The following is a 13,291-nucleotide window of genomic DNA, read 5'->3' as shown; positions in this document are numbered from 1 at the left end:
TGTTGAAGAAGTCCTGGAACCTGGCTTTTGGTTAAGAAGCCCTGAGACTGTCCTGCAGACAGAGAGTGAATACTGTCCACTGGTGAAGGACAGTGCTGTTGTTGCAGGGGTCTGGAGACTGTCCTGCAGACAGAATGAATACTGTCCACTGGTGAAGGACAGTGCTGGTGTTGCAGGTGTCTGGAGACTGTCCTGCAGACAGAGTGAATACTGTCCACTGGTGAAGGACAGTGCTGTTGTTGCAAGGGTCTGGGAGCCTTTCTGTTGGTTCAGAAGCCCTGAAGAAGGATTTTCTTGTTGTATGTTTACAGAAATCCTGGGAGAGGGCTTTGCTAATGTGTTCAGGGGTTCTAGGACTGTTCTACAGACAGAGGATAAATTCATGAAGGGATTGGCAATGTATCTTATGGCCTTGCTAAGCCTTGTCTCCCCAGGAACTAAGATTGCTGAGAACTTGCCTCGTGTCAAGATGAAGAAAAGACCTCCATTTGGGTATTAAGTGCTGTGTTTAAACTTGATGTAACTCTGGGGTAGATTCAATTGTGATCCAGGGGTGGGGAACTTTTGACCTTATGTTTGGAAACTAATCTCCATTTGAGAAGAGGGGCTTTGTGGTGGACTTAATTAAGGTATAGCCTAGGGGTGGAGAAGTATTTAGAACAGAGACTTTGTAATTGATTGAATGATTGGAAGGTCCTGGGGTGGGGTAGTACTTGGAGATTATTTAATCACACTTAGCAAATGCTGTATTTTGAATGATGTCATGTTTTGATCTTCTCTGTTCTTGGTTTGTCACTGAATAAAATGGAGAGCACCTATGCTGGTATTCTGAACCTTGGGAAGTTGCCTTTCCTTGGCATTATATTACAATCCTAGAGAATCAAGTAAAAAACTACTTGAGACAATAAATAAATTTGGCAAAGTTGCAGGATATAAAATAAACCCACATAAATCCTTAGCATCCCTATTTTTTCCAATGAAATTCAACAGCAAGAGATAGAAAGAGAAATCCCATTTAAAGTTACTGTAGACATTATAAAATATTTGGGAATCTACCTGCCAAAACAAACCCAGGACCTATATGTACACAACTACAAAACACTTTTCACACAAATAAAGTCAGGTCTAACTAATTGGAAAAATATCAATTGCTCAGGGCTGGGTCGAGCTAATATAATAAAAATAACAATTTTACCTAAATTAAATTATATATTTAGTGCCATACCAATTAATTTACCAAAAAACTACTTTGTAGAGCTAGAAAAAAATAGTAACAAAAATCATTTGGAAGAACAAAAGGTCCAGAATATTGAGGGAATTAATGAAAAGAAATGCTAGGGAAGGTGGACTAGCTATACCAGATTTCAATCTGTATTATAAAGCAGCAGTCCTCAAAACTACTTGGTACTGGCTGAGGAATAGAGGAGTGGATCAATGGAATAGATTAGGCACACGAGATTCAGAAGTCAACGACTATAGTAATCTATTATTTGATAAACCCCAAGACCCCAGTTTTGGGGATAAGAACTCACTATTTAGGGGCAGCCAGGTAGCACAGCGAATAAGAGCACCGACTCCAGTGTCAGGATGACCTGGGGATCCAATCCGGGCTCAGACACTTATTACCCACCCAAAAACACTTGGCCGTGTAACCTTGAGCAAGTTACTTAACCCCGATTGCTTTAAAAAAAAAAAAAAGAACTCACTATTTTACAAAAACTGCTGGGAAAACTGGAATATAGTATGGCAGAAACTCAGCATAGACAATTATCTAACACCATATACCAAAATCAAGTCTAAATGGGTGCATGATCTAGGTATAAAGGTTGATACTGTAAGCAGTCTCAGAAAACAAGGAATAGTTTACCTGTCAGATTTGTGGAGAGGGAAAGACTTTATGACTAAACAAGAATTAGAGAACATTATAAAATGTAAAATGGATAATTTTGACTACAGGAAATTGAAAAGCTTCCGTACAAACAAAGCCAATGTAAACAAGATTAAGAGGGAGGTGGGAAATTGGGAAAGAATCTTTACGACCTATGTCTCTGCCAAAGGACTCATTTCTAAAATATACAGAGAATTGAGTCAAATTTATAAGAATACAAGTCATTCCCCAATTGATAAATGGTCAAAGGATATGAACAGGCAATTTTCAGAGAAAGAAATTAAAGATATGTATAAGCAGATGAAGAAATGCTCTAAATTACTATTGATTAGAGAAATGCAAATGAAAACAACCCTGAGGTACCACATCTCACCAGTCAGATTGGCAAAGATGACAAAACAGAAAAATGACAAATGCTGGAGAGGATGGGGGCAAGTTGGAACACTAATGCATTGCTGGTGGAGTTGTGAACTGATCCAGCCTTTCTGGAGAGCAATCTGGAATTATGCCCAAAGGGCTATAAATAATTTCATACCCTTTGACCCAGCAATACCACTCCTAGGGTTATATCCCAAAGAGATCATAGAAGTGGGAGGAAGACCCATATGTACAAAAATGTTTATAGCAGCTATTTTTGTGGTGGCAAAGAACTGGAAATTAAGGGGGTGCCCATCAATTGGGGAATGGTTGAACAAGTTATGGTGTATGCATGTTATGGAATACTATTGTGCTATAAGAAACGAGGAGCAGATGGACTTCATATTTACCTGGAGAGGCTTGTACAAACTGATGCTGAGTGAGAAGAGCAGAACCAGGAGAAATTTGTACACAATCACAGACACAACATATGTGTGATGACCAGCTTTGATAGACTGGACTCTTCTCAGCAATGCAGTGATATAAGTCAATCCCAAAAGACTCATGATGGAGAGAAATATGTGCATCCAGAGAAAGAACTGAATTTATATCCAGATTGAAGCAAACTACCTGATCTTTTTCCTTCTCTTGTTTGGTTTTATGTCCTCTTTACCATTTTTCATTCCATCTGATACAATCCGTCTTTATAACCTGACTAATGTATAATGTGAAAATATTTACAGATCCTATACTTGAGTGTATGCCACCATGGGGGGGAGGGGAGGGAGGGGGACAAAATGTGAAACTCAAGGAATTGTGGAATTGAATCTTGTAAACTAAAAGTAAATAAAGAAATTAATTTAAAATAAGAACCCAGCAGGGTGGTGTGATGTCTTCCCAATCACAGCTAAGTTATAGGGTCAAGGGGTCGGAGTTGAACATATGGCCAGGATCCTCTCAAAGCCCTCAATGTTTGGGAGGTGGGCAAGGACCTCAAGGAAGCCACAGAGGCTGTGATGGGAGCAGGCAGGGAAGTGACTTTCTGGGACCCTTTGGGGGATTCTAGACAACTCTAGGAGTTCCCTAGGGAAGCCTCTCCTGAATGTAAGTCAAAGACTAGCCTTCCAGTCTCTCAGGTTTTTAATTTCAGCATTATCCTCAACTCTTCATTGTCTTTCTTGCTTAATTATGCTCATTATACGGGGCTTTTTTTCTATTCTTTTCGAAGGGGGGGCAAGACTGAGAGGAGGAGAGCAGGGATAGTAATATTGATGTCAAAAAAAGAGGGCTACTAAAGCATTTCTTAAAATGCACAGAAGAGAACCAAGGGAAGTTCAGAAGGAAGCACAGACAAGCAGGACAGTTTTGAAAGTCATGTGTACAATATATTATATATGTTTTTAAAAAGCAAATGGCATGAGATGGAGCCTCACAGCTCAATATGCAATCTTCTTTTTGTGTTCTGTTGTGTATTTGGAAATACTCTTGGGGGAGGAAGCTTAAGTTCAGGAAAAACAAAATTTAAAAAGAAAAAAAAATAAATGCAATTGAAATAAAGGGAAACCAATCACTGCCCCCAATTGAATGGGGGTCACATTGGGCCAGTGACTGAGCCCCAGTTTTCAATTCCTGGATTTTGGAGTAATTCTGAACAAGAATCCAAATAACCTTGAATAGTTTGCACTTGCACAAGTGTGGGTTATTCCAACCTCTTCAGCATTTCAACATGACTTGGCAGGCTACTGAACAGCACTTCAGCCTGCCAAGTCCCATGTCCAAGTGTGGAACCCAGCTGCAGGAGGTATTTGAGAGAAGACTTTATTTTCTCCCCCATGAGCTAACAAGTGGCCTTAGCAAGTATTCTGTTCCTCTCAGCCCTGCAATAGAGGTGAGAGACACTGAAGGGACCCAAGGAATGATGACCCTTTGTGGTGTCTCTAGCATTGGCAGGCTCCTATCTTGCAATCACCACTGGCCAGGAACCTGTACATTAGGTGTTCTTGGCAAAAAAAAAAGTTTGAGGTTTTTCCTAGATTCTGTGCTCCAGTTCACAAGTTCCTGAAACCAGCACAGAGCCCGGAACCAGGGAAGACATTTTCAGTTTGCCCACTGGGGAAAACCACATGGGACAAGCCTAGAATGCAATTCAGCCATACTTTCCCTATACTTCCACTAACTTTTCAGTATGTTTGAGGCCCTTTCTGGGCCTGTTTCCTCATTTGTAAAATACTGAGACTCTAACATTCTGAGACTAAGGGTTCGTTTTTGGGTTTGGGGTTTTTTTTTTTTTTTGCTTTTTGGAGGGCAATTGGGGTTAAGTGACTTGCCCAAGGTCACACAGCTAGTTTTTGTGTTAAGTGTCTAAGGCCAGATTTGAACTCAGGTCCTCATGACTCCAGGGCTGGTGCTCTAGCTACTGCGCCACCTAGCCATCCCTAAGGGTTCACTTTTAATGTCAATTCTTCTGCTCTGGAGAGTCATTGTCATACCTAGGTGAAATGATATTGGGTTGCCAGTGGTTAGACTAGCTGATCTTCTGAGCCTTTTAGGTAATCAAAACTGCTTCAGTAATGAGAAGTGCTCCTCATTCTCCCAGTGGGTGATGCCTTTAGGGACATGCAAGACCTTTTCCTGTATCCTCTAAGTAACAACCTAGGGCATTTTGAATAACCCCATACAGGTGCCCCAAAGAGATTTGCTAGACCTTGAGAGCTAGGCAGGGTGTTTGGCAATCTCCTAGTCTATATTAAAAGTTGTCACATATATAATGCTTAAGGATTTCCCAAGCTTTACAAACTTAACATTGAAAAGTTATTGCTGGGCCCAATGGGTCTGGAATACTAAGACCACTCCTTTTCCCATAAAGTGAGCCTTCTATCCTAGACCCAAACATGCCAAGTTCATCCCTGGGGGAGCCTGGTCTCTAATGAGAAACTTAGGTGCCCTTTTCTCACACTCTTTAGCTCATTAAAGTCCCTACTTTGGTGGCCCAGGGACAAATTATTAAAGCTTAGGTTTAAGCTCACATCTCCAACATTTCTGGAAAAGGAGGGGTTAGATGTACAGTATAAATCAGATATGAGACAGCTATTAATTTCCTGCACAAAAAAAGGAATGCCAAACATGGAACATTCTCAAAGGCACATTTGACTAAGACAAACAAAACATTTTGGCTTTTGAAGCCCTCTATCACCTGGTCCCTTCTTGCCTTTCCGTTCTTCTTATACCTTACTTCCCTACATGTAACTTGTGGGATTGCTGCTCAGGCATATTACATTTCACCCTGACTCTACCCTTTCCAACAACTCCCAGTCCCTGCCAAGTGATAAAATGGACCAGGCTTGGGCCAGCCCTCTTGTTGATGGTTATCCTGCCTAATGAAGAAGCTTCCTCTGTTGCCAGGCAGGTCTGCCCATTGGTAGCCAAAACTTCCCGACTTCTTGAACTCATAAGGTTGGCTCCAATCCTGAACTCATCTACCTTAAGGCTGATTGGTCAAGTTCAATGACCTACTCAGGAAAGGAAGCAAAGCAGAAAAAGGCAGCTGGGGGCCCCAGGCACAAGCTTCCCTTATTGAATCCATATTCCACATGGGAGTAGAAGCAACAAGGGGGTTCTAAGGCCACCATCACTTCATGGAAAGTCTAGAGACCGACCACACTACTTGTCACACAGGAGAATTCAAGAAAGAGAGTTTAAGCTACAAGTTGTACCTTTTTTAAAAACAAAGCCCCTCCCTGACTCATGGGCTCCTCTGCCATCTCAAAGATCAAGCTTTTCAGCAACATGTCACACATATCTGGAAGGCCCCAAAGCTTTCATGTGGTTAGCTGGAACCCGGAAGTATAATTCTGAGCATGCTCCATGGTATGGCCTTCATAATACATATTTGATCTCATTTGATCCTTGTAATAAGACATACAGATGAGAAAACTAAGGCATGGTCACATAGCTAGTAATTATCTGAGGCAGGGTTTCAATCCCATTATTACTGACTACAAATCCAACACTTTACCCCCTATACCACACTGCCTTTGATGAGACTAGAGGGGCGTGCTCCCTTGGGTCAAAGACATACCCCTCGGTGTCTTAGGGAGAGAAGACACAAGGATTTGGAATCACCCTGTATGAACCCAGTGTTGGTGATCCAATTGGCAGCCAAGAGGAATGGGTTATACCTTAATATTGGGAAAATATCTTTGAGGTCCAAGGTCTCACATCAGCACTATGACAGTGAAAACTGTCTTACCAAGGTGAGGCAACCTGAAGATAATGCCCATGACATAGAAGAACTCTCTCAGCAAGGGGCTTTTTGAGGAACTCTGGGAAGGTACAGAAGTAACTATGACAGCAGGATGGACATCTCTTACTGGGGACTCTAAGAGGTGCTGAAGTGAGGACTAAGGCCAGATACCTTCCCAGAGTTGTAAAAAGGAGTCATGATGGGTAGCAATGCCGCCACCGCCTGCTGGGAGCCATACAAGGTGATAAGCAGAGCCATCTTGGGGATCCCTGCCTTAGTCATGACTCTGATGGAGACTTGTTGCTGGTCTTGGGAACTAGGCCTGCCCATTGGAGGGCATTGTTATTTTTTATGAGCTCGGTTGGGAGTTCTCTCATTCTCTTTGACATCCATAAGCCTTTGCTTCTGTGAACATTGTGAACTGTGTGCTTGCAAAGGGAGCTGGTGATGACATACAGGGAGGGGGTCAGATTGACAGTTTCTCAGATTTTGTTGGTGGAGACAGTGAGTAGCAGAGGTAAGAAATTTCTTGTAGTGGGGCTTTTGTGGCGGGAGAGCATTGACTTCTTTATATTCAGCCATAACAAAGAGAGGAGTAATTAGAGTCACATGTTAGAACTTGCTTGGTAGCTTAGGCTAACTGGGCCCCTTTAAAAATGAGGCAAAGTGAAGCCCAAAGCCCAGGCCAGACCTGCAGAACAAGACTGTGCCTGTGTGCCTGCCCCAGAGCTCCCTGATCATCCCTGGCTTTCCCTGTTTCCTTCCTGTTCAGTAGCCATTCAGGTCCCCTCTCCTAGGCCGCTTCTGGGACCACCTGAGTCCCAAGTGTCCCCCTGAGTTCATTGGCTTCTCTCACCCAGTCTCCTTGCTTATCTCCCTTCTGGTCACGCTCCCTTTGTTTGGCTAGACTAGTCTACCTGACCAATAATGTTCTATTGCTTCCTATTCCCTGCCTTGAAGCTAGTGGGGAAAGAGCAATACATATTCAGTTTTTGCTGCCTTCCATCTGAGATAAACATCTCTATATGCCAGATTCAGTTCATTCGTCTCTTACTGTTGGCATCTACCCAATGCAAAAGAACATCCGTTAAAATGCTTACTGACTGCAGACCGGAAAGAAAGCTTGCCATAATGTCTCCATCCATGTGGCTCTGCCAGCAGAGCCTCCGAGAAAGATGAAATCCCCCAAATTTCAGCAGGGCACATGTTTGAGGGAATGCCTCGATTACCCCCAGCATCAACTCTCCCAGGGCCAGAGGTGCTGATCTGAAGGAAGCAATCATTATATTCTGGCTAACAGTTTCCTCATGTTATCCCTGAGAATCAAGCTGGATTTGAGTTCAAACCTATTCTTCATAATACTCAACCAGTCAAGATGTAGCACATTACCTCAAATTGTAATGAGAATAAAATAGTTTAGTTAAAAATAGACAGAGCACTGTGACGTTAAGAAGAGCCAACACTCCTAACTCCAAGCCGACCTCCAAACACTCTCTGGTCAAGCCCTGAATATTGTGCCCCTGGCATGGCCACCAATGGCTCATTAAGAAATCAGGAATCAGCCACCACTGAAGACCGAGTAAGGTCTGCCCTGAGTTTGGAAGCATATGCCCAGGCTAGGGATGGGGACACAGCTAAAATCCAGAGAGCAGCTCCTACCAACCAAGGTTGGCCAAAGTCTGTATCACAAAGAGAAGGTTCCTCTCTCACAGTTATCCAACTCACATCAGGGAAGGGTGACTGTAGTTGCCAAAACAAGCTACAATTTTCCACTGAGATGGTTAATGCCAGCTGTGTCCACTCTACCTCATACCTTACATTTGCAGAGCTTCTAACTTTTCCAAGCTCTGCCTCAGACTAGAAATCAACTGAAAGATTTGTTAAGGAAGCTTTTTTTTCTCCCCACGAGACTTGTTCATCTGGTGCATTGGAAGCTGTTTTCTGGTCTTTAGTCCTGAAACAGTGAGCTACAAAACAGCCTTTTTGGTCTTCCAGCCACAATGCAGTCATGATATGGATTTCCATCTGTTTCATGGGGAAGTTTGGCTCTTAATTTCTCTTTCTAAATAATAGAACATCCTAACTGGGTCTGTTTCTAAAACCCAAGAGCCTGATTTTCTCTGCACGTAACTTAGGACAGGAAAAGCAGAAGCAAGGTAGGCAGCATCTCCAGTGGGGGCTCAGCCTCATCCCCCACAATGTTTCCACCAAAATTTACAATGGTTTCCTTAGACCTGTGAGCACCCCACACATCACATCTGTTTCTTTTCCTTCTTGAAATCAACAGGGCTGCCTGGGTACAAAGGAAAGGCCCTCCAACTCAGCTGTAAAGAAGGCAGCAATCACACAGGAACAAAGACAGGGGACTCAGGAGGAATTGCTTGTTTCTGTCTCCATAATTGCCTCTTGCAGACACAACTGACAGTGTTTGTGGCTTTGTGTTGTTTTCTATCTCCCTCTTGCAGCAGAACTGGGAAGAAAATATGAAATTCTTTAATTCAGCAATTGGCTGGCTTCATGCCATGCCAATACCACATGCTCTAGGGACATGATGGAAAACAGAAGGGAGATTCAGGAAGCAGCTGGGGCAGACTCCATACATCCTTGAGCAGGAAAAAATCCTGTAAGACAAACAGAAACTATCTTTGAGACTCAGAAACAGAGTTGCCTTTTAACATCTGGGGAACTGAGTTAGCCCATAAATCGAATGTCCTTTCAGGTGCCAATCCATTTTCACAAACCCTTTTGCCAGCAAACTGCACTTAGAGGAAAAGCACACATCTTGCAAGTTCCCCTTTGGATGATGGGATAGAGGTGCAAAGATTAGTTCTTGTGTTGTTTTCCTGATGAAAAGGAAAGGTGCCAAGCTGATGGTCTTTGTTCTATTTTATTGGAGGGCTACTCCACCTAAGAAGTCAAGCAAACAGTCTATGCTGAAAGCAATCGGCTTTCTTTGGCATATCGTGGGAAGGTTATAGGATTTAACTGAAAAAAGTCAAGGCTGAGAGACAGGAGAAACAAAGGGAGAGCCCAAGTGAAGTGCACTCCCCGCCCCGCCCCCTAGGGCAGTGAGTGACATCCTTAAAAGCAGGGCAGCATTGACCACCCCCAGCCCGGAACAGCACATGGCATCTCCAAGATGGAATGGAGGAGAGGTCAAGGGGGTCTTCAGATCATGGCAGTAGGAGGGCAGCCCCCAGTGGAGGCTGTCCCTGGACCTCCTGCACCTTGGGGATAAAGAAGAAGGCGAGGGGTTTTATGGGCATAAGGCAAGGTCTTTGGCAGGCTCTTCAACTGACTTCCCACCTGTGATGTCACAGGGAAGGAGTGGCCAGAAAACTACATTACCAATAAAAACATTTCTAGAAAAGAGAGGAGGGCGAAGCCTAAGGACCAGTTCGAGGCCACAAACTCTTCACTATGAGCAAGCCTAGACAATTGTACGATCTTAGAGTTGAAAGGCAACCTTAGAGAATATCGAACCCAATATCCTCATTCTGTTGAGGAGGAAACTGAGGCTCAGACCAGTGACCTCGTAAACAGACAAGCTGGAATATAATCCCAGGGGCTCCAACCCTAAACCAGGGTTTCCAGGCAAAGGAGATGGCATCAGCAAAGAAGCAAAAGCAAGGAATTTTTCAGTTTGTTTGGGAAATACCTGGAGTTTTTCCCAAAAAAAATCTCCCCCCAGATTTTTCTGAACAGAGTGTTGAGTTTGGTTGGAGTATAGATTACAATAACATGGCTGGGGAAAAATTCTGTAGGGCCTCCAATCCCAGAAGGAGGAGTTGGCACGTGATTCACTAGCCAACGCAGAGCCTCTGAAGGGCCTGTTTTCTCTGAAGGGTTTTGAATGAAGAATCACACAAAAATATGAGATCTGGAAGGGACCCTATAGGTCATCTTGTCCACCCTGTCATTTTATAGGGGAGGAAACTGAGTCCTACAGGAGGGAAATGACTTGTCCAAAGCCACATAGTTCTTAAGTAGAAAAGCCAGGTCCTAAAGCCAGACCTACTGACTCTAAATGGAGGGCTATTTCTACAATCCATCATTTAAGGGAATGACAGTCTCCATTTATCTGTCTTGTTGCCTGTATTTTAAAGTACTAGTTCATTTTCAAAAAGTGAGTGAATCCTATTACTTATTAATGAGTTGAAATCCTTGCCACAAGAAATGGGGGGGGCACGTTGCAGGGATATATTTAGATTGATAAGATCAGGAACACCACATTCCCTATTTCCTGGGGAGCACGTGATCTCCACCTGTGGGTGGAACAGGAGGAAGGCTGGGACTAGGCATTCATTCTTCCATGCTCCTAGGGAGCTCGAGGGCTAGAATTCTCTCTATCTTCCACACATCTGAGATTGGCATCCTAGGGCTACAATGGCCTTTCAAGAGCACAGAACTTCCCCTGGTCACTCCAAAGGAAAGGGCAGTGGTTAGCTTACTGAACTCTGCCAGTCTAGTTCCCTCCCACCACACACTTGTCCTACAAACGACAATCACAGATAGCAAGCATTAAACCCAAATAGAGGAAGTTCTAAAGATTAGGGTAAATGACAGAATACATAAAAGTAAATGGATTCTTTGGCTTGGGGGTCAGATAAAATCTTCATTCAACCAAGAGAGAATTTGTTCTGTGGGGAAGTCTGCTCTGAGCAGTCTCTGGGGCTGCAGACCCTGGGGATAAAAGGGCCATGTTGGAGGCTGGCTTGTTCCCTATGTCTGCAGCTTCAGGAGTCCCCATTTGGCACTGAACCCCCCTTTCTTGGCGCATCTCTCTCCCACTCCCTTCTTCCTCTCTCCAGAGCTTCTGAGGTCTTTCTCCCCCTACCATATATGTTGGCACAGGCTTTCATCCAATAGGAGTCACGTTTCCCTACACGTACACAGTGGTACAGGGCTTTACTTCAGGGAACCATCAAACCAGCCAGGGGCAGGATGTCACACTAAGGAGACAAATTCTTTACCAGTTCTTTAGAAAAAGGGAAATGGGGAGTCACCTGGAAAGATGCCCCAATCCATGCCCAGCATCAACAGCACAAGGACCATTCAACAGTGACACATCAAATACTAAGTCAACAAATACTAAAATTCCCCTCATCACTAGTGGCGACTGCTTGGTGGTATCAGGATGTGGGAGTGCAGAGGGGAAGTTCTGCAGATGAAAGGACCCCGTCATTGATCCAGGGACAAGGCAACAACATCAAGAAGATGACCACGGGGGGTCCACCCGCTCTTCTGCAAGACCCCCTTGCTTTTCCTTGACATTGGGAGGCCTCTGGCTCTCCATGTGCTGTCTCTTGTTCTTATTTTCTTTTTCTGATCTAATTCCTTCATGACTTCTTTTTGCTGTTTCTTCTCAGTTATTCACAGTCACGTCTGACTCTTGGTGACCCTGTCGATCACAGCTCACCAGCACTGTCTGTAGGGTTTTCTTGACAAGGATACTGGAGTGGTTTGCCACTTCTTTCTTCCATGGATTAAGGCAAAGAGAAGTTAAGTGACTTGCCCAGGGTCACATAGCTAGTGTCCGAGGCTGGATTTGGACTCAGGTCTTCCTGACTCCGGGCTCAGTGCTCTCTCCACTGAGCCACCCAGCTACTGGTCCATCTTTTCTTCTTTTGATGACTTCATTTATTTCAGTCCTTCTTTGGAAGTCCTCATTGGTGATGTACTGTAGCCTGCTCATATCTACTATGTATCTCTGTGGGATCTACATTTGTAACTTTGGGAGGCGGCAGGGTTCCACATCTTCCTGTTACGTGGCACTACAAGGATTTTCTCAAAGTAGGTCTTTAACTACGTCGTTCTCTTGCTCAACGGGCTCCAGCGAGCCTCTGTTACGTCAAGTCCAAAACCCTGTTTGGTGTTTTCAGCTTCCTGACTGGTCCCTTCCTGCCTCCACTCAGTCCACAGCTTCTTTGCTGTTCCTCATCTCCCAACTCTGCACCTTTGCCCCTGGAATGCTCTGCCCTGTCATCTCCACTCCTTGGTTTCCCTGGCTTCCTTCTGCAGGAGGCCTTTTCCTGTCTGCTCACTCACTGGCTAAGGCCTTCTTCCATCGGATTGCCTTCAGTGATTATGTGTAAATTTGCATGTACATAGTCATCTACCTGTAGGCTTCTTTAGAATGTACACTCTTTGAGTGCTGGGCTCTTTTTACCTTTCCTTGTGCTTAACCAAGTGCTTCACACATAGTAGGTGCTTAATAACTACTTGTTGACTACAAATCTTTTTATGAGGACCATTGGCAGGGGAGTCGAAACCAGGAAGAGCTAGTTACTTTCAAGTCCTGCCTCTGACACATCCTCACTGTGTGACTCTGATTAAGTCACAGAACCTCTCAATACTCCAGGCAACTCTAAGACCATATTACAGAGAAGGTGCCAACCTGCACTGGCAGAGGGAATTTCCTCATGTGGAAGTTCCCTCTACTGATGAAATCACTAAGGCAGTCCCCATCGTTGGCACTGTAATACGTGATGACCATGTACCCCCTGAAACAAAGATTCCTGTTGCTCATTCTGCCCATGAATTTCTTTGCCTCTCTCAGGAGTACGTGGGAGCCATCCTTCCTTTTATACAGCCTATATTATATTCCTCCATCCCATCCCTTCCAACTGAATTGGAATGCTCCTGGGGCAAGCCATGGGAAAGCCATGGCCTGGAGTAGGCCAGGATGGGCAGGCATGGATGGGTTAGGATCTCTAGCCCCTGGGAGACTCCAGAATCAATGAAACCACAGATCCATGTGAGTATTAAGGACATAAAAAGGGAAATTAGACATAAACATACAA

The sequence above is a fragment of the Petaurus breviceps genome, unplaced genomic scaffold (assembly GCF_028583685.1).
Source record: "Petaurus breviceps papuanus isolate PSGF00001 unplaced genomic scaffold, PetGlider_PUasm1.0 90681, whole genome shotgun sequence".
NCBI classification, from domain to species: domain Eukaryota; kingdom Metazoa; phylum Chordata; class Mammalia; order Diprotodontia; family Petauridae; genus Petaurus; species Petaurus breviceps.
This window is presented reverse-complemented; position numbering follows the sequence as displayed.